Below are 26,858 nucleotides of genomic sequence, written 5' to 3'. Positions count from 1 at the left end.
TACAAGAGCAAAGATGTAATTCTAAAGTTTTATAAGGCATCGGTCAGACCACATGGAGTATTGTAAGGAGTTTTGGGTCCCTTCTGTCGGAAACCATGTGCTGGCATTGGAGGGGGTGCAGAAGATTCACAAGAATGATTCCGGGAATGAAAGAGATAACATATGAGGACTGTCTGATGGTTCTGGGCCTGTACTCACAGGAGTTTAGAGGAATGTCTGATTTATTATCTCCATCAACCCTATTCTCCCGCCTCCTCCCCATAACATTGGAGACACTGACCAATCAAGAAGTTTACTTATTAACTTCTGCTTTAAAAATCAAACATGAGAAACTCTGCAGATGCTGGTAATCCAAGCTACACAGGTCCTGATGAAGGGTCTCGCCAGATCTCTCTGACACCTGTCTGGAGAGAGTTGATGTTGGGAGGATGTGGGTGGGTCGAGAACGGTAAGCACAGCCTCTGACTATAGGGATGTCCATTTAGGACAGAGATGAGGAGGAATTCCTTTATCCACAGGATAGTGAATCAGCCACAGGCAGCTGTGGAGGCCAAATAATTGAGTATATTTAAAGCAGAGTAACACACACAAATTGTTGGGGGAGCAGCAGGCCGGGAAGTTTCTCTGGAAAAGAGTAAACAGTCCACGGTTCAGACTGAAACACTTCATCAGGACCTGTGTTGCTTAAGGTTTCCTGCAAATTCATCCCCTGTCCTAATGAGGGGCTGCGGGGGATGGGGTTGTGGGAAAGGGGACAAAGTCATCCTCATCTGCCATCATTGCCACCTCTAGCTTCTCATTACGTCTACACACACAGTTCACCCACAGGGTTTCCACCCCTCCCCCTCCTGGTTCAATCTGCCATTCATCTCTCCCTTACTGGTTCCCATTATCACCTCCTTTACTGTCTCAAACCATCACACTGCCCCACTTCACACTCACAAATGAATGTGAACATTGAATGACGGGCCTGTTCCTGTGCTGTACTGCTCTATGTTCTCTGTTCCCAGTTTCGAAGAATGAGAGGAGATCTCATGGAAACACAAAATTCTTTCAGGGGTCAACAGGCAGGAGTGAGGGAGGATGTTTCCCCTGTCTGAGGAGTCAAGGGCCAGGGGTCTCTCTGCTCTCCGTCCAGCATAAAACCCCTGGGGAGACATTAGTTGTCCGTCTGCTTTCGTCGGGTCAAACCACGGGAAAGGTTCGTGTCGGCCACCCGACCGCACCTGAGGCCCAGCGGCCTTTCCCCGATCCCCGGGGCCGCCCTGTCCGAGTCTCCCCCGATCCCCGGGGCCCCGCTGCCCAAGTCTCCCCCCGATCCCTGGGGCCGCACTGCCCGAGTCTCCTCCCGATCCCCGGGGACTCTCTAATTCTCTGCTTCTCCCCCCAGTCTCTGTCACCCTGGATGTGGAAACGGCGAGTCCGAATCTCGAGGTGTCTGAGGATCGGAAGCGTGTGAGATGGACCGAGACCTGGAGGGATCTCCCTGACACCGGGAAGAGATTCACAGACCGGCTTTGTGTGCTGGGATCGGAGGGATTCACATCGGGGAGACATTACTGGGAGGTGGAGGTGACGGAGAATCGGTTCTGGTGGCTGGGAGTCGCCGCAGAGTCTGTGGAGAGGAAGGGACAGTTCAGTCTGAGTCCGGAGACCGGATTCTGGGTCATCAGGCGGGTTGGTGACGTGTTACATCGGGATTATGACGTGTTCGGTGATCCCACCTCCCCCGAGTCCCGTCTCGCTGCCGGTCCCATCCCCGGGAGGGTGCTAGTTTATCTCAGTTACGAATCCGGGACAGTTTCGTTCTACAACGCGGACACCAAGTCCCATCTCCACACCTTCAGTGCAAATAAGTTCACGGGGAAACTTTATCCTTTCTTCCAGACTGTGGATGGAAACCAGTGGCTGAGAATCTGCTCCGGTTCCGCTCCGGGTCTGTAAACGGGTCGGGTCCCGGGACCGGCGTCCGGAGTAAAGTCCCTGTAAATATAAATGTGCGGAGAGTGCAGCTAAATACGTGGCTAAGGAGATGGTGCAGGAGGGAGGGCTTCATGTTTCTGGACAATTGGGCTTTGTTCCCGGGAAGGTGGGGCCTGTTCCGACGGGACGGGTTTGCCCCTGAACTGGAGGGGGACTAACATCCTTGCGGGTAGATTTGCCAGTGCTGCTCCGCGGGATTTAATCTAGATTTGCAGAGGGAGGGGAACCAGAGTGTTAGAGCAGATAGTGAGGTGGAGGAGGATAAGGAACATACGAGGACTGCATGTATAGACAGAAATCAAAAAAAAGCTTTATGCATGATATAAATATTCTCAGGTATAGCTATTTCAATGCACGGAGTATTGTAGGTAAAACAGATGAGTTTAGGGCGTGGGTTGACACGTGGGATAACGACATTACTGCTATCAGTGAGACTTGGTGGCAGGAGGGGCAGAACTGGCAGCTTAATGTTCTGGTAAAATTGGAGAAGGGCCAATTTTGTGGAAATGAAAAAGGATCTAGGAAGAGCCGATTGGGAAATGTTTTTTTTGTGGCAAGGATGTGTTCAGTAAGTTCAAAGGCGAATTTTTGAGAGTGCAGAGTTTGAATGTTCCTGTCAGGATTAAAGGCAAAGTTAACAGGCATAGGAAACCTTGGTTTTCAAGGGATATTGGCGATCTGGTTAAGAAAAAGGGAGAAATGTATAGCAGGTATAGGCAACAAAGAACAAATGAAGTACTTGAAGGGTATAGAAAATGTAAGAAAATACTAAAGAAGGAAATCAGGAAGGCAAAAAGACATGAGATTGCTTTGGCAGATAATGTGAAGGGAAAACCCAAAGGATTTCTACAAATATATTGAGAGTAAATGGATAGTAAGGGACAAAATTGTTCCTTAGAAGATCAGAGTGGTCGTCAATGTGTGGAGCCTCACGAGATGGTGGAGATCTTAAAACAGTTTTTTTGCATCAGTATTTACTCAGGAAACTGGCATAGTGTATATGGAAGGAAGGGAAACAAGCAGTAGTGTCATGGAACATTTGTAGATTAAAGAGGAGGAGGTGCTTGCTGCCTTACAGCGAATAAAGGTAGATAAATCCCCCGGGTCTGACTTGATATTTTCTCGGACCCTGAGAGAGACTAGAGTAGAAATTGCAGGGGCCCTGACAGAAATATTTAAAATGTCCTCAGCCACAGGTGCAGTGCCGGTGGATTGGAGGGTAGCTCTTGTTATTCCGTTGTTTAAAAAAGGCTCCAATAGTAAACCAGGTAATTACAGGCCAGTGAGCCTGTCATCAGTAGTAGGTAAATTATTGTAAGATGTTCTGAGAGATCGGATATACAAGTATTTGGACAGCCAAGGGCTGTTTAAGGACAGTCAGTATGGCTTTGTGCATGGTAGATCGTGTTTAATGAATCTTGTAGAGTTTTTCGAGGAGGTTACCAAGAAAGTAGATGAAGGAAAGGCTGTGGATGTTGTCTGCATGAACTTTAGTAAGGCCTTTGACAAGGTCCCACATGGGAGGTTAGTTCAGAAGGTTCAGACACTAGGTATCCATAGAGAGGTTGTTAACTGGATTCGAAATTGGCTGTGTGGGAGAAGACAGAGAGTGGTAGTGAATGATTGCTTCTCAGACTGGAGGCCTGTGACTAGTGGTGTGCCTCAGGGATCTGTGCTGGGACCATTGTTGTTGTCTATATCAATGATATAGATGTGGTCAATTGGATCAGCAATTTTGCTGTTGACACCAAGATTGGAGGCGTTGTGGACAGCGAGGAAGGCTTTCAAAGCTTGCCGAGGGATCTGGACCAACTGGAAAAATGGGCCAGAAAATGGCTGATGGAATTTAATGCAGACAAGAGTGAGGTGTTGCATTTTGGAAGGACAAACCAAGGTAGGACATACACAGTAAATGGTAGGGCACTGAGGAGTGCGGAGAAACAAAGGGATCTGGGAGTTCAGGTACATAATTCCCTGAAAGTGGCGTCACAGGTAGACAGGGTTGTAAAGAAGGCCTTTGGCATCCTGGCATTCATAACTCAAAGTACTGAGTACAGGAGTTGGGATGTTATGCTGAGGTTGTATAAGGCATTGGTGAGGACAAATTTGCAGTTCTATTCACCTAAATATAGGAAGGATATCAGTAAGATTCAAAGATTGCAGAGAAGATTTACTAGGATGTTGCCAGGTCTTCAGGAGTTGAGTTACAGGGAAAGATTGAACAGGTTAGGACTTTATTCCTTGAAGCGTAGAAGAATGAGGGGAGATTTGATAGAGGTTTACAAAATTATGAGGGGTATAGACAGTAAATGCGAGTAGGTTCTTTCCGCTTAGATTAGGAAATATAAAAACAGGAGGACATGGCTTTAGGGTGAAAGGGGAAAGGTTTGGGGGAACATGAGGAGGAACTTCTTCACTCAGAGAGTGGTGGGAGTGTGGGACGAGCTGCCACCTGACGTAAATGCGGGCTCACTCTTAAGTTTTAAGAATAAATAGGATAGATAGATGGATGGGAGAGGTTTGGAGGGTTACGGACTGGGTGCAGGTCAGTGGGACGAGCGGAATAAAGTTTCCACATAGACTAGAAGCGCCGAACGGCCTGTTTTGTGCTATAGTGTTCTATAGAGTTCTATATAAATAATCAGCATATAATGATAGCTTATAAGTCCCTTACCCACGGGTAATACCAAAAATATTAGGTGATTCACGAATGGCAACGGCTAAAAGTTCCAAAGCAATGTCAAATAATAGAGGACTTAAAGGGCAGCCTTGCCTCGTACCACGGGACAACTGAAAAAAAGGAGATCTTTGATTATCGGTAAGAACGGAAGCCAAAGGATTATAATACATTAATTTAATCCATGATATAAATTTCAAGCTAAAATTAAAATTCTGCAACGTATTAAATAAATATGGCCATTCAACTCTATCGAACGCTTTTTCAGCATCTAAGGAAATGACATTCTGGTATTTTAGATGAAGAAGAATAAATTACATTAATAAATTTTCAAATGTTAAAAGATGAATAACAGTTTTTAATAAATCCGGTCTGATCTTCAGAGATAATTTAAGGTATAACATTTTCTAATCTAGTGGCCAAAATTTTGGTAAAAATCTTAGAATCCGTATTCAGCAAGGATATTGGCCGATAGGATACACATTCAGTGGGGTCTTCATCTTTTTTAAGAATTGGAGAAATGGAGGCATCATAAAAAGATTGTGGTTATTTACCTCTTTTAACGCATCTTTAAAAATTTTACAAAGCCAAACAGGGATTTAAAAAATTCAGCAGTATAACCGTCCGGACCAGGGGCTTTACCTGAATTCATTGAAAAAGGGAGTGGGTTCCCCTTTCCAGACCCTGCCTGGGGACTTCACCGCACTCCTCAGGGTTACATATGGAACCTCTCGGACAGGGACAGGGAGTGGGTTCCCCTTTCCTGACCCTGCCCGGGGACGTGCCACTCCTCAGGGTTATATATGGAACCTCTCGGACAGGGACAGGGAGTGGGTTCCCCTTTCCAGACCCTGCCCGGGGACTTGCCTGCACACCTCAGGGTTATATATGGAACCTCTCGGACAGGGACAGGGAGTGGGTTCCCCTTTCCAGACCCTGCCCGGGGAGTTGTGCCACTCCTCGGGGTTATATATGGAACCTCTCGGACAGGGACAGGGAGTGGGTTCCCCTTTCCAGACCCTGCCCAGGGACTTGTACCACTCCTCAGGGTTATATATGGAACCTCTCAGACAAGGACAGGGATTGGGTTCCCCTTTCCAGACCCTGCCCGGGGACTTGTGCCACTCCTCAGGGTTATATATGGAACCTCTCGGGCAGGGACAGGGATTGGGTTCCCCTTTCCAGACCCTGCCCGGCGACTTGTACCACTCCTCAGGGTTATATATGGAACCTCTCGGGCAGGGACAGGGATTGGGTTCCCCTTTCCAGACCCTGCCCGGGGACTTGTGCCACTCCTCAGGGTTATATATGGAACCTCTCGGGCAGGGACAGGGATTGGGTTCCCCTTTCCAGACCCTGCCCGGCGACTTGTACCACTCCTCAGGGTTATATATGGAACCTCTCGAGCAGGGACAGGGATTGGGTTCCCCTTTCCAGACCCTGCCCGGGGACTTGTGCCACTCCTCAGGGTTATATATGGAACCTCTCGGACAGGGACAGGGAGTGGGTTCCCCTTTCCAGACCCTGCCCGGGGACTTGCCTGCACACCTCAGGGTTATATATGGAACCTCTCGGACAGGGACAGGGAGTGGGTTCCCCTTTCCAGACCCTGCCCGGGGAGTTGTGCCACTCCTCGGGGTTATATGTGGAACCTCTCGGACAGGGACAGGGAGTGGGTTCCCCTTTTCAGACCCTGCCCAGGGACTTGTACCACTCCTCAGGGTTATATATGGAACCTCTCTGACAGGGACAGGGATTGGGTTCCCCTTTCCAGACCCTGCCCGGGGACTTGTGCCACTCCTCAGGGTTATATATGGAACCTCTCGGGCAGGGACAGGGATTGGGTTCCCCTTTCCAGACCCTGCCCGGCGACTTGTACCACTCCTCAGGGTTATTTATGGAACCTCTCGGGCAGGGACAGGGATTGGGTTCCCCTTTCCAGACCCTGCCCGGGGACTTGTGCCACTCCTCAGGGTTATATATGGAACCTCTCGGGCAGGGACAGGGATTGGGTTCCCCTTTCCAGACCCTGCCCGGCGACTTGTACCACTCCTCAGGGTTATATATGGAACCTCTCGAGCAGGGACAGGGATTGGGTTCCCCTTTCCAGACCCTGCCCGGGGACTTGTGCCACTCCTCAGGGTTATATATGGAACCTCTCGGACAGGGACAGGGATTGGGTTCCCCTTTCCAGACCCTGCCCGGGGACTTGTGCCACTCCTCAGGGTTATATATGGAACCTCTCGGACAGGGACAGGGAGTGGGTTCCCCTTTCCCAGGCAGATGCCCGAAGGTGACCGGGAGCCACCAGTGGGGTTGATGTAATACAAGCCATGGCACGGTGGGTCACTGAGCTAAGGGAACCCATTTGAATGACAGCCCGACTGCACGCGGACTTTGGTGAATTTACCCGATAACTACAGAAAAAAGGAGAATCCATTGCGTACTTTATAGTGTTATGCCCTCGGCCCCCTCCTTTGTGAGAATCACAAGAGCCCTAGTCGAGGGGGGGGGGGGGGTCAACTGACCCAAGAGAGAAAGAGACGTGCTGAATAGACACAGGAAAATGGGAAAAGCCCTCGGGCAAAGTGGGCTGGTTGAGAGATCGCATTACCTGCAACCTTGATTGACACCTGCGATCCCGTGAAGAAGTATAAAGGAGGGTCTGAGGGGGGGAGACCCTCAGACGCACCCAGGAGACACCAAGGAAGCACGGTACCGATTCCCGTGGGAGAGGGAAGCCATTTTGAAGGAAGCCACGTGCGTTAGATTCCAAATGTTGAATCTGTGGCTGGAACCAACGGAAGACTGCTGTTAAACAACAACGGGGAAGTCTACTCCCCTGATTCCAAGGATTTGCTCTGTAAAGACAACGGACAAGTGTTTATCTTTTCTAAATCATTCTCTCTCTCTCTACAACGTGAAAACCCCAGCGGTTCCCAAAAGGGAAAAGCCTGCAAACTTCTGAGTGACTCTTTATATTTCAATTGGACTCTGTATTAACCCCTAGACAACTGTAGAGCTTATTTCTGATTGATTATTATCACACCGGTGTTTTAGATTGAGTTTTGACGATGTATATGATCTGAATGTTTTGTATTAACCATACGCTTGTGCCCCTTTTTGAATAAAACGTTTGGAAATAGTAGCATCCGACTCAGCTGATCCCGCTATCTTTGCTGGTAAGTTACCTGGTTACGGGGTTACCTAACAAGTGGGGCCTCGTCCCGGGATTTGAAACCAAACGGGAGGGTCAGTGAATCGGGCTGTAAGTCCAAACTTAAATCTGGTTACGCCGGTAGCCAGACGGGAAACCAGCAAAGATGGATGTGGATGAATTTATGAGAAACCCGACGGTAGAGGCGCTAGGGAAGGTTACAAAATCAGACTTGGTAAATTTGGCGCAGGCGTTAGACCTCACAGCGGTGAAGCCAGCAATGAAAAAGCAGGAAGTGCGAAGGGTCATACAACAGCATTACGTTGGGAAGAAGGTGTTTGCAGCTGAGGATTTGGAAAATATCCCCGAAAAGAGATTAGCGAGTGGGACAGATCAGGCAGAGTTGTAGAAAGCAAGGTTGGACCATGAGCTTAAAGTAAAGCAGCTGAAAAGGCTGCGAAACGAGCTGAAAAGGCTGAGGAAAGAGAGCATGTGTTCAAACTAAAGGAATTAAAGATGAAACGGGGTCATGAGCTCCAGCTAAAGCAGCTAGAAGCAGAAGCAGAAGAGACAGAGAAACAAAGGATCCATGAATTGGAGCTGGACAGGCGAAGGCAAGAGCGAAGAGCTCAAGGGCAAGAGAGAGAGGAGGGGTTTGATGTTAGTCAGGCGTTGAGGTTGGTCCCCCCGTTCGAGGAGACGGATGTTGATAGTTATTTCTTGCTTTTTGAGAAGGTGGCAGTGAATCAGAAGTAGCCCAGAGAGCAGTGGGTGGCGTTGTTACAAAGTGTGTTACGAGGGAAAGCACAGCGGGTATATACCGCGCTGCCCCCAGAAAGGGACGGGAATTATGATCAAGTAAAGGAGGTCATTCTCCGAGGTTACGAGTTAGTACCTGAGGCGTATAGACAAAGGTTCCGAAATTTAAGGAAAGGGTGGAATCAAACATATACCGAGCTAGCCCATGAGAAGGGTGTGCTCTTGGACCGTTGGTGCACCGCTGAAAAGGTGGCCGAGAACTATGGGCGTATCAGGGAGTTATTTTTGGTTGAGGAATTTAAAGGTTGTGTTCCGGAAGAGATCCGAATGTATTTAAATGAGAGGACGAATCAGTCCATCTCAGAGATGGCTAGGTTCGCAGATGAATATGCCCTAACCCACAAGACAAAGTTTTCCTCGCCAAAAAGTTACCCGAGAGACCGTCGGAATGGTAGGGAAAGTCCGCCGGCTGAGGCGGAGATCCCGCCGGGAGCTAGCAGAAAAAGTGAGGATAACAGACAGGAAATCTGGAGACCCCCTGGTTTAACCTGCTTTAATTGTAGGAAGGTGGGTCATATCGCATCAAAATGCTTTGCTCCGAGAAAGGAGCCAGAGAGGGAGAGAGCAGCGATCCCTATCGGGCGTGCAGTGGTAATCAGGAAATCGACAAGAGGGCCCCAGGTAGAGGGAATACAGCAGGGGCAGGAGACATTTAGTTCCGAAGGAACGGTGTCTTTGAAGGAAGGGGACCCCCCCCCCCCCATCCCCGTACGAATTTGGAGAGACTCGGGGGCGGAGCTATCATTAATTAGCCGTAACGTGTTACCCTTCGGACCTCCGACGGGCGAGGTAGCCCTGAGAGGCCTAGGGAACTGGATCAAAGTAGTGCCTTTGCATAGGGTCCTTCTCGATTGCGAGTTGGTGTCGGAACCTGTGGAACTAGGAGTCCTGCCGGAGTTACCGGGGGAGGGCGTCGACCTCCTTTTGGGTAATGACCTCGCGGGTGGGAAGATGGGAACCGCCCTGATAGTTGAGGCCCCACCCATGGAGTCCCCGAGCTATCCCGCATGCGCGGACACTTGCAGCCTGTCGAGAAAAGCAGCTGAGAACCAGAGCAGTTTAAATCGGGCCAGTAGTGAATTGGCCAAGACGTTTTTACCGACCCTATACCACGAGGGTTCCGAGGGTGGTAAAACAGAAGGTAGTAAAGTGAAAGGGGGTAAAGGCGAGGAGATAGTCCTCCCCTTAGTGAAGAGAAAGGTCATAGATTCACCACACTCTTCTGTTACGTAACCTCGTAACCTATTAAGCTGAAGTTTGATGCTACCAGACTTTAGTATGGCACGTGAGGTTAAGGTATTAAAGAAAGGGGCACTGTACTTGTTACCTGTTTAGATACTGACTTGAATGTATAACGGTAGTACTCTGTGAAGAGAAAAGCTTGTGTAGTATATAGATTCAAAAAAAAAGTCCTGTACCAACCTGTTTTTAACCGCTGGTAAAAAACCTGCTATGCCCTCGGCCCCCTCCTTTGTGAGAATCGCAAGAGCCCTAGTCAAGAGGGGGGTCAACTGACCCAAGAGGGGGAGAGACGTGCTGAATAGACACAGGAAATGGGAGAGAGAGAGAGAGACGTGCGGAAGGCCACGTTCTCCCGAGAAGCAGAATAAAGGCGATATTGACTATTGTCTCATGAAGACCACGTGAAAAGCCCTCGGGCAAAGTGGGCTGGTTGAGAGAGAGATCGCATCACCTGCAACCTGATTGACACCTGCGATCCCGTGAAGAAGTATAAAGGAGGGTCTGAGGGGGTGAAACCCTCAGATGCACCAAGGAGACACCAAGGAAGCACGATACCGATTCCCGTGGGAGCAGGAAGCCATTTTGAAGGAAGCCACGTGCGTTAGATTCCGACTTTTGAATCTGTGGCTGGAACCATCGGAAGACCGCTTTTCAATAACAACGGGGAAGCCAGCTCCCATGATTCCAAGGATTTACTCTGTAAAGACAACGGGCAAGTGTTTATCCTTTCTCAACCATCTCTCTCTCTCCACAACGTGAAACCCCAGCGGTTCCCAAAAGGGAAAAGCCTGCAGACTTCTGAGTGACTCTTTATATTTCAATTGGACTCTGTATTAACCCCTAGACAACTGTAGAGCTTATTTCTGATTGATTATTATTACACCGGTGTTTTAGATCGAGTTTTGACGATGTATATGATCTGAATGTTTTGTATTAACCATACGCTTGTGCCCCTTTTTGAATAAAACGTTTGAAAATAGTAGCATCCGACTCAGCTGATTCCGCTATATTTGCTGGTAAATTACCTGGTAACCAGGTTACGTAACAGAAGAGTGTGGTGAATCTATGAAATTTCTCTTCACAGGCGTCGGCGGAGAACTCATCACTCGGTGTATTTAAGGCAAAGGTTGATATTTTCTTGATTGGTCAATGTGTGAACATTATGGGGAGAAGGCAGGAGGATGTGGTTGAGAGGGCTAATAAATCAGCCACGATGGAATGGCCGAGCGGAGGTGATGGAGCAAATGACCTTATTCTGCTCCTATGTCTTATGGTCTAGTGACCTAATTGATTCTGGAAATGAATTATCTAACCGACTTTACTCGAGACACAGGCACGGGGAACTGGAATTGCAGACACTGTAAGGAAGGGTGTTGGTAGAAAACAGCAAGCTTGTGAAGTACTTTGGGAATGGGAAAGGTCCCTTATGCAGACCATAGCACAACAGGACAACAGTGAAAGCTGATCTACCTGAGTACGAAGTTAGTACAGCATTTACATTCCCATTTGACAAAATTAACAGTAAAGCTCCATTTTGATAACAGAAAGAATTCATGAAATAATAGTCTAGGCCCTGATGGTTGAATAAAATGTTTATGCACAGGTCTAACAGTCCAACAAATTCTCTATGACAACAACTGGTGTGACTATAATGTCATGAGTGGAGTTCCTGAATCTTGGCGGTTGTCATTGTTCCAACATACTGTTACCTGCACTTTGATATCACTCTAGTACCATTTATTTAAGTACTACAGCACTAAATGACCATTCAGCCCATCTAGTCCTTACTGTACTATCATTTTGCCTGGTCCCACCGACCTGTACTGGACCATACCCCTGCGACACATGTAGTCATCTAAACATCTCATCAATGTTGAAATTGATCTTCCGCTGGCAGCACATTCCACACACACCACACTCCCAGTGAAACAGATCCTTTAAATTTTTCACATTTCACCCCTAAACTATCATCTCTAATATTGAATTTTTTGAGGATGTGACAAAGTGTATTGAAGTTAGAGCAGTGGATGGGTGTATTCAGAGAGTCAGAAGGCATGGGATGCAGGGAGACAAGGCTGTGTGGATACAGAATTGGCTTGTCTCCCAGAATTGACTTATAGAAGGCAGAGGGTGGGTGCAGACAGAGGGTATTCTGCCTCGAGGTCAGGGACATGTAGTGTTCTTCTGGGATCTGCGCTGGACCGTTGTTCTTTGCGATTTTTATAACAGTCAAATACACACAGAATACTGAAGGAACTCATCAGATCAGGCACCATCTATGGAGATGAATAATGAGTTGCTGGTTCGAGGTTGAGACCCTTCTTGTAGACTGAAAAGGAAGGGGTCAGATGCGAAAATAAGAATGGCGTGCACAAGTGGGCAGGGATTAGGTGAGTTGAAATGTGAGTGTGTGGAGGAAGGGAAATGAAGTAAGAAGATGGGAGTTGATAGGGAGAAGAGATAAACATTTGAAGAAGGAATCTGAGAGGAGGAGTGCGGACAATTGCAGAACCGTAAGGAGGAGAGGTATCTGAGGAAGGTGCTGGAGATGTGAGGAGAAGACAGGAGGCGAAAGGAAAGCCAAACTGGAGGAGGGGAGAATTTTCTGTCAGTTGGGCAAATCAATATTCATGCTGTAATGTAGGCAGCCGGAGTATGATGTTGCTCCTCCAACCGGGGAGTAGGGTCATTGTGGCAGAAGGGTCCGCCATGGACTGGCATGTTGGAATGGGAATGGGATGTGGAAATACAATGGGTAGCCAACAGGAGATGCTGTCCATCAGACCGCATGACATAGGAGCAGCGTTAGGCCATTCAGTCCATCGAGGCCGCTCCGCCAGTCCTTCATGGCTGATCCCAAATCCCAATCAACTAAAATACGCCTGCTTGCTTGTCATATCCTTCGATGTCCTGACTAGTCTGGAAATATCAATTTCCGCTTGAAATGTACCCATGGACTTGATCTCCACCACATTCCACAGATTCGTTACTTTGACTGAAAAGAAACAAATCTTCCTCCCCTCTGTTCTAAACGGTCTCCCCTCAATTTTGAAGCTCAGCCCTTTAGTTCGGGATACCCCCACCACAGGAAACATCTCTCCGCATCCACCACGTTTCAACATTCGGTACGTTTCAGTGAGATACCCTGAATTCTTCTAAATTCCAGCTGCCAAACGCTCCTCATACGTATATCCCTTAATCATCCCCATGAACCCGGAATCATATGCCATGGTGAATATAGCAAAATTACTGAACGAAGATTTCCCCAGTAGGTATCAGGTCTGGTCACTGCAGAGGAGACTGGAACGAGTCCCTGTCCCCAACAATCTCACAGGTGAAGGGTCACCTCTCCTGGGGGTACTGTTTCTGACCTTGAATATTGGTGTGTGAGTAGGTGAATAGGCATTTGTAGCACTTGCTGAGATCTGACGTTGATTATAAGCAGAGTTTGGCCAAACATGTTGTTTTCTCTGGAGTTGTGGAGGCTGAAGGGAGATTTAACAAATCTTTGTACGATCACAGAGTTATAGAATAGACAACTGGCGTAGTTGTCCCAGGACTGAAATATCACAGACTAGCAGGCATGCATTTACACCGAGGGGAGTTAATCTGAATGGAAATATGCCGGGCAAGTTTTTGTTCACATATTTTGGTGGGTACATGAAATGCCCTTCCAGGGCTGATACTCGAGGCAAGTATGACAGAGGCGATAAAGTCCCTTTTAAATAGGTGTTTGAATGAGCAGGGAATGGACAAGTGAGGGTATTATATCAGCCGATGGCATTAGTTTAGTGGGGCATTAAATGATACTTTAATGATATGTTTCTGGACTGCATTGCTCAGTGTTCGATGTTGATCGGAATGTTGTTCCACCCTGGGACTGGATACAGCAAATCCGGCTGATTAAATCAGTTCTTGTGAAATCTTCATCACCATCCACACCCTCATAGCAATAAATCAAACCTACATACTTCCTTGACAGTTCCAAGCAAATTTATTATCAAAACCCGCATACATTACCACATACCTCATGGGCAGATTCCATTTCTTGTAGCTGCTTAGAAGAAAAATAAAGACAACAGAATTTAATAAACACTACGCAGGGAGAGTCAAAGATGGAGAAACATCTAACGTACAGGGAAATAAATTTGCAAATAAAAATATATATGACGATGAAATTGAGTTGTAATCTCCTTGAATGTGAGTCTGTAGGTTGTGGAACGAGTTGAGATTTGTTTGTGATTTAAGTTAGCCACAGTGGTTCAGGAGCCTGATGGTTGTAGGGGAACAACTGGTCCTGAACCTGGTGGCGGCGGACCATAAGGGTCCAGTATCCCTCTCCCAGATGTAGTGACGAGAAGAGGGCATGTCCTGAATAGTGGGCGTCTTTTGTCAGTGTTCCATGGGAATGTATACAATGGTGTGGACGGGTTTGTCTGTGATGGACTGGGCTGTATCCACCCCTTTCTCTACAATTTCTCTTCACTAGATTGCTTTAGTAAACATGACAGGATGTCGTCCAGGAATACAACACCTCACATCTGCGATAGTTATTCATAAATATTCATTCTGACCTGTCGGGGTATTAAAAGCTGTCTTCCACTCATCCCCTTTATGAATACGAATTCAGTCAGAAGGGTTCCTCAGGTTCAGTTTTGTGACGATCGTTGGAATAGTCCTGGGAAATTTCCCGGGATCATCATAGGTCAAAAACTTGGGAATGTCAGGGGCAGACTCGGAAACAGGGATTACAGTCCCGGGAACTCGGTGAGCTTCTGGGAGTCAGCCCAGGATGCTGCCATTGGACCATAACGGGACCATGCTATGAAAACCACGGATACCGTCAGGTGAGATTGTCCTCAGGGGAAGAGATAAGGAGAGGTCTATCGGTAACCTCAGGGTCCATCAAACCTGACACACGTTTCCTGGCTCAAGTGGTCTCTTGTCAAGAGCAGAGGCTCTCAATGGATAGTCGAACTTAAAGGTTGGTACTCCTACTGGTTGGGTCACCCGCAGATCTAAAAAAATACCTGTGGAAACAAAGTCTATAAACGGCCAGAAGGGCCAGTTCCTTGGTTCCAAGGCCAGGTTCCCCAAAGACTGTGGGATGAGGAGGTATCTTCAAGACTGTCACGGAACTCCCTTCACCAACTGTTATGAAGGATGAACAACTCTGATGGGCAGAAGGGTATAGAGTTGCCCATGTTTCCCCCACCTGGGAGAATCACAAACTGTTACTGTTACCACGCTGCTAATGAGAGAGAAAGAGGGACAAAGGGAAAACATACTGGGACTGGAACTTCTGCTTCAGTTAAGGGAGAGATAACACCGGGAGAGAGAGACTTGTTGACCCACCATATTATGACTCCTGAAAGACTTATGGCTCTGGAGAGGGCTGTTTACTTGGTACTATTCTGTTCATTAAAATTCCTCAGTGGACAGCCGGTGTGGGCTGGTTTAATGGGCTAAGCCATTCAAAACTGATTGACACCTGAGACCCCGTGAGTGGGGATAAATGAGAGGTCTGGGAAGACACTCCTCAGACACACCAGGAGGCACACTAGTGAGCACTGCTTGAGTGTTGGAACCCACGAGAAGGTGTGGGGCATCGGGGACCGAACAAAGGATCGGTCAGTTTAACTCACAGTGTTATAGCAGGGCTGGTGGGGGATTGTGTGTGTGTCCGCCCTTGCCTGGGTGACGAGTCCACCACAGAAGAACGGTCTAGCTGAAGGACAGAGGGGTCATACCTGAATGGCCACAACACATCGACGGATCAAGAACGTAAAGGAAGGTTTGCCTGACTGTAGCTGTCACTGCTTGCTCGCTCTCTCTCCAACGATTAAAACACAAGAACCAACAACTACCTCAGCACGTATGAACTGAGCAACTTTATATTCACATATGACAATTCATTATCCCCTGGACGATAGAGCTTGTTTATATTTGATTATTATTATACCCACACTTTTAGGTTTAGTATTGCTAACGTGTATTATCTATATATTTGCATTGTTGATATTGATTTGTATATTTTACTAATAAACACTGTTTGAAAACAGTACCACCAGACTCCAACGGATTCTTCTATCTTTGCTGGTAAGACACCCAGTTACGGGGTACGTAACACAACCAGTACACCTTTGGACTGTGGGAGGAGATCGGAGCAACCCACACGGACACAAGGAGAATGTACAAACCCATTAAAGGCAGCATCCTATCTGAAACCCTGTACTGAATGGACCTGGTACTGTAAAGCATTGTCACCACTACGCTACCGTGCTGTCTCGTAAACCGGAGTACGGTCGAATGGCAATTACACTTCAAGATGAACTTGAGGATCATCGACTGTAGCCGCCATCACTCGGAAAGGGGTCTGCTTCCACTGTGTCCATTCTGCCCCTGAATCACTCCGTCTACTCACACTCACGTCCCGGTGGGGTTTTGTACCGCTCAGTAAAATCGGGAAACATTCTTCTAAACGACACGAAGAATCTGGAGCTAATTGTTTTAGTTGTTTTTTTTTTGTAAATAATGAATCTCTGTTGGAGTGTGTTTAATGTTAATGTACTGTTCACTTGCTGAGACAGGGGGTCCTGAAACAAAATCAATATTAAGATTCCGCCTCACCAGCACCCGATCCAATTGTATTTCTAAACCCGAACCACTTATATACCTCGAGCGGAATAAACCAACACACAGGCCGGTATCCTAGCAACAGTAAGGACTTGCAGCCGAAGCAGACAAACAGGTTTGGTAAAACAATGCCGAGACCTGTTGTGGGTTGAGCAGAACATTCCGCAGGGGGGGAGGTGGGGTGGGGAGACAGAGAATCTCATGTTTACACGGAGCCCACCTGAGGGGGGTTGGGCAGAACACTCCGGGAGTGGGGGGAGCCACAGAATCTCATGTTTACACGGAGCCCACCTGAGGGGGGGTTTGGGCAGAACACTCCGGGGGGGGGGGGGGGAGCCACAGAAGCTCAGTTTTTACACGGAGCCCACCTGAGGGGGGGGGGGGTTGGGCAGAACACTCCGGGAGGGGGGAGGGGAGGCACAGAATCTCATGTTTACACGGAGCCCACCTGAGGGGGGGTTGGGCAGAACACTCCGGGTGGGGGGGGGACACAGAATCATATGTTTACACGGAGCCCACCTGAGGGGGGGTTTGGCCGAACACTCGGGGGGGGGGGGGTGGCACAGAATCACATGTTTACACGGAGCCCATCTGAGGGGGGGTTGGGCAGAACACTCCGGGGGGGGGGGGCAGGCACAGAATCACGTGTTTGCACGGAGCCCACCTGAGGGGGGGGTTGGGCAGAACACTCCGGGAGGAGAGGGGGGAGACACAGAGGCTCATGTTTACACGGAGCCCACCTGAGGGAGGGTTGGGCAGAACACTCCGGGAGGAGAGGGGGGAGACACAGAGGCTCATGTTTACACGGAGCCCACCTGAGGGGGGGTTGGGCAGAACACTCCGGGGGGGGGGGGGAGACACAGAATCTCATGTTTACACGGAGCCCACCTGAGGGGGGGTTGGGCAGATCACTCCGGGAGGGGGAGGGAAGGACGGAAGCTCATGTTTACACGGAGCCCACCTGAGGGGGGTTGGGGAGAACACTCCGGGAGGTGGGGGGAGGCACAGAATCTCATGTTTACACGGAGCCCACCTGAGGGAGGGTTGGGCAGAACACTCCGGGAGGAGAGGGGGGAGACACAGAGGCTCATGTTTACACGGAGCCCACCTGAGAGGGGTTGGGCAGATCACTCCGGGAGGGGGAGGGAAGGACGGAAGCTCATATTTACACGGAGCCCACCTGAGGGGGGTTGGGGAGAACACTCCGGGAGGTGGGGGGAGGCACAGAATCTCATGTTTACACGGAACCCACCTGAGGGGGTTTGGGCAGAACACTCCGGGAGGTGGGAGGAGGCACAGAATCTCATGTTTACACGAAGCCCACCTGAGGGGCGAAAAGCAGATTTCCGTGACAGTTTGAAACTGTGGGGCTCTCCCAGTCCGCGAGTAATAACCCCATACTGAACATACACGTAACTTTAAACATTAAAATGGGGTTAACGAGGTGGAAGATCCCAATAAAAACACGTGGGATTCCTGGATAATGAGGACGTGAGCCAATTCAAAGTGGCAGGGTGAAGGGATACCGTTTATCCACCAGGAGGTCACAAACATGGGGGATATTTTCCCGCTGCTGCATCATCACATCCTTACCATGAAGCTGGTGGTGTGTTTCAGAATGCGTATGGTGTGCTGGCCATCAGTCGTGGCATTTATCTCAAGAACCATGTTGCAGCTCTCCAAAAGTCTAGTTAGACAACACTGAGAATTTTGTGTCGGGTCTCGTCTCCTCCTGATAGGAAAGACGTGGATGTCTTTCGAGAGGCATAGGAATTTTACCAGGGCATGTTTAGTTTTCGCTGTGTGCTGGTGTCCGGCTGAATCACGACAAGCTGGATCTTGAACCTGAAGCGGTCGGGGAAAGGCTGCTGGAATGTAAACATCCCTCACTGTAAACCAGCCAGCTCTACATTAACCCTCCTCTTCCCGCGGCAGATTACTACACTTCTGAATGTGAAGACATTTGAGGATTCTGTACAAAACCGGGCCCCAATGGTTACGCTGTGGATAAAATCTTCTGGAATGATGAGCTGGATTGTTGTTACCTGTGAGACTGGCCACACTCAGGGTGGAAGGCTGATCATCAGCAGACATCCTACCATTGTGATGTAGGAGCCAGACAACATGTTTAAATAACAAAAACACAAAGTAAAAATCAAATTAAAATATATCTGAATCGGTGATGCATGTCGGTTACTGGTTCATATCCGCTTTACCTTGGGAAAATCACTGTGAGAGGGCAGAAATGCGGGATCCACTGTCAGAGAGCCGCTGCTGACCGTGGTGAACATAGAATCATAGAACCGAAACAGACCATTCGGCCCATCTAACTGGTGCCGAACTACCATGGTGCCTAGACCCATCGACCCGAAACCCCTCTCATCCATGTACCTATCCAAATTAATCTTAAATGTTGAAATCAAATCCGTTTCCACCACTTGCGCTGGCAGCTCGTTCCACACTCTCACTACCTGAGTGAAGTTTCCACATCTCACCTTCCCGTTAAGCATTTCGACAAAAAATGGCTGAAATCACTTCTCATCTTTATACAAGAGCTCTTGCATAAACAGAATTATCTATCTGTATCCAGTATACAAACGACATTTACACATTTACCCATCCCCATCACCAGAGACATTAAATATTCCACCGTGCATGTTGGGAAACGCACCACAAAGCCAACCCGAGCGTTTCCCCTCTGTTTAAAACCCTTTTATGAACACATTGAATTAAGTACATTCAGCCGTCCAGTGCCCAGCTAAGTTTTCATCCGAAAGGTTTCCCTCAGCCCCGGATCCACTACTGCTAACAGAGACAGGGACTGTTGGCTGTAACACAAAGTAGCTTGAAGCTGCATCCAGGGTCGGGGGATGGAAGGGAATGTTGTCTGTCTCTCCAGGGTCCGACTTTCTGCTGCTGAGACTCCCCGTTTGGCCGAAAGGGACAGGTAGTACGGAAGAGGCCGGACAGGCTGCAATATCGGTTCTCACCCACTTTCAGTCTCCGGGGTGGTTCTGTGGAAGGAAGACGGTTCTTCCCTCTCCCAGGGCGGTGGAAACGGCTGGGCTGGGAGCTGCCCTAAGAGCAGGAGGATGATGGAAGCTTTTTCAGGCGGGAGGTGGTAATGAGTGCCGAGAAGTGGCCAACGGTGGTGGACGACTGTTCTTTCTCTATGGCGTCTCGGAGATGATTGTCCAACCTGGTGGCTAGGGAGAACAGAGAATCCAGGCTGTCAGTGTCGTCTCTCGCCGCCAACTCGTCTTTCACCAGGTCGCTGATGCCATTCCGAAACACCCCTTTGAGTGGCTCATCATTCCCCCGCGAGTCAGCCGCTAACGTCTGGAACTCCACGGAATATTCGGCAGCACCGCGGGAGCCCTGGCGGAGAGTGAGTAGACGCGTGGTGGCATCTTTACCACGGACGGGGTGGTCAAAGATCTTTCTCATTTCCGTGATAAAGGTGGCGAAAGAAGGGCCGAGATGCGGATGGTTATCCCAAACAGCTGTGGCCCACGCTAAAGCACTTTCCCGAAACAAACCCATGATATAAGCAAACTTTGACTTACCTGTGGGCAACGTGGACGACTTCTGTTCAAGCACTGTTACGAAACCAGTAACTGGTTTCACTTACCAGCAAAGATAGATATGTCAGTTGAAGTCCAATGGTACTATTTTCAAAAGTTTTATTAATAAAGGGGCACAAAAATTAAGGTTAATACAAACATTCAGATAACATGCGTCAATACTCAATCTAAACCGCAGGTACATTAATAATCACTCAGAAATAAGCTCTTTCGTTGTCTAGGGTATAATACTGAGTCCAATTGGAAATATATAAAGAGTCACTCTGAAGTCTGCAGGCTTTTCCCTTTTTGGTTTCACGTGTTGGAGAGAGAGAAGAGAGATTGTTAGGAAAAGAGAACACTTGCCGTTGTCTTTATGAATCAAATCCTCAGCCTCAGAGGATTTGGCTTCCCTGGTGTTAAATAAAAGCGATCTTCCGTTGGTTCCAGCCACAAACCCCGCATTCGGAATTTAACGCACGTGGCTTATTTCAAAATGGCTTCCCGTTCCCATGGGAAGCGGTATCGTGCTTCTTGGTGTCTCCTTGGTGCGTCTGAGGGTCGACGTCTTTCAGACCCTGCTTTATACTGCCTCACGGGATCTCAGGTGTCAATCAGGTTGCAGGTGATGCAATCTCTCTCTCAACCAGCCCACTTTGCCCGAGGGCTTTACAATGTCCCTGCGAGTTGGCACGTCTGCAGTTCCCAGGTGTCTCCTGAGAACAATGCCACAGTCTCCCGCTTTTGTCCCAGTGGAATGCGGTATCCAGCACATCGCTGTCTTTCCATTTCCTGTGTCCATTCAGCCTGTCTCTCTCTCTCTCTTGCTCTCTCTTTCGGGTCATTGACCCCCCCTTCACTAGGGCTCTTACAATTCTCACAAAGGAGGGGGCTGGTATCATAACAGCACCAAGGAGCACTGAAGAAGGAAACCCCGGCACTTCCCCAAATCTCCAGCGTGGTGCTCCGGTTGAGGTACATGATGCTCTCTTGGCGGGGGTGTTGCTGACTTGTAGGGGGTTGCCGCTACAGACTGTCTGGGCTGTCACCGATCTGCTTGACGTGAGCAGACAGGGAACTCCAGGAGGAGTTGGTCGTGCTGTCCCGGTAGGGAAGCCTTGCTGGCAAGGGCTTGTTGAAGGGTATTTGTGTCCGCTGGATCCATAGTGTTGCAAGGAATGAGGCGAACCCAAACGCAAGACACAGGCCCGGAGATTAAGTTAGGATGCAGACGAGGGCGTGAGCCTTGAACGGGAAACAGGAGGAAGTGCAGGGAAGCAGGAAGAACTGATCGTGACATGGAGCGTAGAAGGGGAAGCAGGAGACAAAACTTCTTAGCATGGAGACACGGAGTTACACAGGTAAATCTCAGTACTGAAGTAGAACTTAGAAAACTTATCTTGACACAGAGAGACTGAACTTCACAGTTAAATCTCGGTACTGGAGCAAAACTTAAAACACACAATCATAAGCGGCCGGGAAGCGTTAATTACCACAGAGTCAAAACTAACGATCTGGCAACTGGTGATTGCAAAGCCGGGGTTCTTATGCTATAGTCTTGATGAAAACCAGGTGTGACGCCATTAAAGGAAATTAGGAGAAAATGGGGAATTAACGGTCGGAACAGGGACACAATCAAAGAGAGCTAGGAGGCAATGGCGAATTAGCGGTCGACCGTAACACGAGGCAGATGCTATAGAGGCTATTAGATACCACATGAGGGTGAGGAGAATGGAGGGATGTGGACCTTGTGCAGGTAGAAGAGATTACGTAGTTCAGTAAGGCATGAATTGACTAGCTCATGTGCAAGTACAGCAGGTAAACTTGATAAAGATTTCCAGTCAGAGAACAGGGAGAGACGTCAGTGGATATATGTTGTCATCACAGTTCTCTCAGTAAAGATACTTTATTGCTGAATAAAATGATGTTTGTGATGTTTATAACGGATGTGGTGAATTGTACTGCTCAGCCATCTCGTCCTACTGAGGAAATTAAAATTATCGTGAAAGCTGCAGAAGGGTATCTTGGTGTAACCGTTGTTCTGTGGGAAGCTGTAAATGAACCTCTGATGGGTGGGGTATCTGTATCACAGTCTACGTGTGAAGGTACACAATGGGATTAAATATAATGCTGCGGAATGCGAGAAAACTGATTTCTCATGGTCAAAACTTTACGAAGTTTATTTCTGATCTGTCAGATTCCCCCGATGTTATATAGATTCAGGAAACCTGCTTATTTCCTCATTTAAATCTGTTTTTTTTACTTCTGTGAAGGGTTATATTGTTATTAGGTGCACCAGGTTAGTTGGTAGAGGGGTGGTGTTTCCAGTTTTAGAAGGAAAGGAACAGTGTATAGAGTTGTGAATGTGATTGAAGTATATGTAGTTCTCGCTCACTAAGGGTTGTATGGTTTGGGGATTTTAACGCACATAGTTCATTGTGGGGTTGTTTGCCTAAAGATGGTCATGGTTTGATTGTGGAAGAGTTTTTCAGCTTGTGTGTCTGAATGGGCACAAGGTTTAATGTTCATAGTAATTCTGGAACAGCTACAGAATGTTTTGGAAGATGTGTGTTATTGAGGTGAAAAGGGGTATGTCGTGTTATTCAGCAAACTACATTGGATGTGATTCTCATTGCAAACGGAATTAATAGGAGAAAAGTTGTGCTATGGTGGGGATTGAGGAGCGTGCAGAGGCGATTAGGTAGAGAAATAAAGCGTTTAGGACAGTTAAGAACTATCAGTCTTCGTGTGACCTTATTATGTATAAAAGGGCACAGACTGTTCTGAGGGGAGTGGTGAAAATTGTGAAAAGAGTTTTTCTGGAGGTCATATTGTGATAATATTGGAAGGGATTGGCAGGTCAGACCTCTCCAGGAAAGGATGACATGTAATTGTATGATCAGATATATGACTGACATCTCTCTTGACATAATATTAAAATTTCTGAATTCTATTTGGAAAACTGTTGTAGTAGTGCCTCTTCTAAAGCCTAGGAGCTCCCCGCTTGATCCTCCTGGTTATGTGCCTATATCGTTAAGGTCTCGTTTATGTAAACTGAAGGAACGTCTGGTAACCGAGTATTTGAATAATATTTTCGATAAAAGAGGTGATTTCGTGTTTTATTAGAGGGAATTTCGGAAGTGTAGAATGACGTTGGATTCTGTTTTATGGTTGGAAGATGATATTAGGAAAACACAGTTGAATATACATTTTGTTGTTTTTAATTGAAAAGGCATATGGTATTTATGGAAGAACTGACTTTTGATGTAATGACCATTGGGGATGGGAATTGTATATTTTTTTCTGAGTTTTATAACTCAGACGTCTTGTGTCAGGTTTGGGTGGGCAAGATATATTTGGGCTTCTATCAGATTGAGATTGGACTCTCACAAGGCAGTATCAATTTTACTGTATCTAGGATGCAATTAGCAATTAATAATAAGATTGAACGTCAGCAAATAGATGGGATTTAGGCTTCCAGTCTCTAAAAGACAAGTTATGTATTTTACAGACATGATTAGTAAACCTGCACTTGAATTGAAATTATATGATCAAACTCTTGAGGACGTGTCAGTGCTAAGATTTCCAGGCTTGTGCATGGATAATAAACTGTCACGGAAGCACCATATCAGTAAAATAATTAATAAGGCTTTAAGGTTGCAGTAAGGTCGTCCAATGTTTCGAATTTACTAGTTGAAATGGGACAAGTACAATTGCGGAGAATGCAGTTTATGTTGACATATTGGATTCATTTGGGGGAAAAGAAATGATCATCGTTTGAAAGTTTAGTTCGAGGAGTATCGGGAACGTCACAATAAGAGTGCTTTTAGGTTTAGGTTTAGGTAGCTGGGATCTTATCTCGCTGTGAAGATGGAAATGTTGGATTATGCAATATGCCCGACTATCACATCCTCTGAAACATATCCTTGTTCTGTCTGTGACGAGTAGACTTTAGGTATCACATTCTAATAAATTCCAAGAATTCCGTTATGCCTGAAAGTCTCTTGGTTCATTAGTATATTTACGAAAATTATCATGATGGGTTAACCAGTGTTGCAGAGGAATTAAAAGATAACTTAACTGGGATGCTGGTGTGGCTGTTTTTGTGCCTGAATTACAGGTAACGATAACTAAACAACTGACCAGCCATTTATCAGTACATTCAGCAGAGTTACTTATCATTATTTTCGGCATACAGTGGGTGGAAGATTTTTGTTGATTTAAAGTTTTAATTTGTTCAGATTATTTTTCGGTTTGCGTGATTCTCAAAACAGGTCATTCTAGCAGTTGGTCAGATTTACTGTAAGAAACTCATCAAATTATTTCAGATTCCAGGTAATATTTTATAATCGTCGTCTTAGGGGACCCTGTAGATAGTGAAGTGGGTGACTGTTTAGTTACAAAACCTGTTCAAAGTTTATCTGCAGATAAAGTCATTCCACTTGGCAAATCAGAAGCTAAGGGATTGTAATGTTGACAATCAGGCTCTTATGGTAAGAAAGGTGCGATAATGGGCACATGGGGAGACACGTTTACAGAATACTTGGGAGAAGGGGGGGTAAAACAAAAACGGAAGGAATAATATGGACACGACTTAGAATTGGCCATTCTGTGCTAAATTATTCCTCATGCTGTGTTGGAAAACATAATTCTGGGTCGTGCAGTTTTTTGTCGTTATGAAACAGTGCAACACAGACTATTTCAGGACAAAGCACATCAGGTAGAAATAAATCAAATACAGGCTTTATTGCAGTCTTTGAGGGTTGATTGCTTTCATTTAAAAAACGTTCTCAATTTAAACGAGTGTATGACTTGAATTTAATTCACGGACTTGTGTTTCATTACATACAATCTATCCGGCTTTTGGGGTAATATAGCTTTCATTAGAAAAAGAAGAAGCCGTCAGGGATTTCTTTCCTAATTCTCTGCACCACACTCCAGTCCAGTTCATGGCGTGAATACGCATTTAATTTGGAGTGTCAACAGCCATTGGTCCAAACACCACAGAATTTCTGCACGTTATCCAGTTGTTCAAGGGGAATGGTTAGACTGGTGAGGTTGACATTGGATTAGAAAACCAGCATCAGAGTAGACGCTGTCGTCTTGTGGGAATATCGGAGTCAGAGGTGGGTTGGATGGGAACGGGAGTAGATGGACAAACGCACAGACTAACGTGCGGCATTTTGGGGAAGATCTTTAACTGTCATCTGGCGAGCACAATGAGGTGTTGAGTCTCCAGGACGGTGCTTTGCATCCCCCCCCCCCACACACACACACACTCACACACACACACACACACACACACACACACACACACACACACACTCACACACACACACACACACACACACACTCACACACACACACACACACACACACACACACACACACTCACTCACTCCGGACCTGCCTTGTCGATGGGACAATCCGCCTGGGAATAACACCTGGGAGATCAGACGGTGAATGTGAGGAACTGAGATCCCGGGCCGGAGACACTGCGTCCGCATGTGGCTTTTACTCAGGATGCGGCTTTATTAATGAACTGAAGCACCGAGGTGACCGGATATTTCACCGCGCTGATCACCTGCTCCCTGAATTTCGACTGAGTCACCGCGTAAATAAATGTGTTGGTGCAGCAGCTGAAATTCCTTAGCAATTTCCCGACCTGTTGGAAGATCCGTTCAGAATCATTGAAATTAAACCCTTTCCCTCTGATCTGATAATATACGACATTTAAAGCGTTCGTCATCCACAGGAGTATGAAACTGCCGGAGAGTGTGAAGAGCAAAACCACAGACCTCCTCCTGCTCTCCATCTCCGGGTCATTGCGGTTCTCCCCCTTGTTCTGACCCTTCAGCCCCTTACGGACCCGACTGGCCAATAAAATGTGCCGGACTGTCAGAGCGTTGAGCAACAGGATCCCAGCGAAAGGGAGGAACGGTGTTAAAACCGTATCAAGCCAATCATAAACTATCCACCCGGGGTCAGTGAAATAATTGTCCTTGATCACACAGAACCACGGTACATTATCAATGATAACTGCGGGTTTGGTTATGAAATAGCGGATAAAGTTTTTCAGACAAAACAGTACACCCGTTGTTGTTAGAACCACAGTCGCAGTTTTCCCGGTGCAATATTTTGTTTTCAGCTTCGGGCAGCAAATGGCGACAAACCGATCAAAGGTGAAAGTGACGGTGAACCAGACAGAACAGCGTGTAGCTGCGAACGTCAGTGCATAGATAACCGTGCACACCGGGGTGATGCTCAGAAAACTCCACGGGAAATAATACCTATTGATCCGAAGCAACATGACCTCAGTGACAACGGTCAGTAGATCCGCCGCTGCCATGGCCACCAGGTAGCGAGTGGTGCAGGTAGAGAGGCCGCACTTTCCCCGGGACAGGATCACAATCGCCACTAAATTCACTGGAGAGAATGAGAGAGGGAGAGAGAGGGAGAGAGAGAGTGAGATAAAGAGAGTACAAGAGAGTGGGAGAAAGATCGAAGGAAGAAATACACTGGGCACTACTGAACACATTCTCCAGGAATTAACACGGGATCGGGTTTCAGGAGTGCTGGAATCTGTGAACGGCTACTAATCTAACGTCAGGCACGGGACACACTGTCTCTGACCTGCCTTCTTCAGTGTGGAGATAAGGCAATGTGTGGGCAATCTTCGGGAATAGAAACGAGCTGCCTGAACAACAACGATCGGTGCTGATCTCGATTCCACTCGCTGACGGAGCCGATTTCACTGATTTAACCGTGACTGACCAGACCT

At 47.4% G+C, this 26,858-nt stretch overlaps 1 long non-coding RNA gene across 1 annotated transcript in view; it reads right to left on the bottom strand.

Annotated features, from left to right (window-relative positions):
* Window positions 1–7,375: 7,375 nt before the first annotated feature.
* Window positions 7,376–26,858, bottom strand: part of LOC140720279 (uncharacterized) — a 334,456-nt gene continuing 314,973 nt past the window's right edge. Inside the window, exons 2-3 of the long non-coding RNA XR_012097150.1 lie at window positions 13,906–13,935; window positions 7,376–7,451 (exon numbers count right to left, since the gene is read on the bottom strand). This is a non-coding gene — a long non-coding RNA (uncharacterized lncRNA). The remainder of the gene's footprint in view (window positions 7,452–13,905; window positions 13,936–26,858) is intronic.

The sequence above is a fragment of the Hemitrygon akajei genome, unplaced genomic scaffold, assembly GCF_048418815.1.
Source record: "Hemitrygon akajei unplaced genomic scaffold, sHemAka1.3 Scf000039, whole genome shotgun sequence".
In the NCBI taxonomy this organism is placed as follows: Eukaryota; Metazoa; Chordata; class Chondrichthyes; order Myliobatiformes; family Dasyatidae; genus Hemitrygon; species Hemitrygon akajei.
Note: the sequence above shows the minus strand (reverse complement) of the source record. Positions and strands in the feature narration are given on the sequence as shown.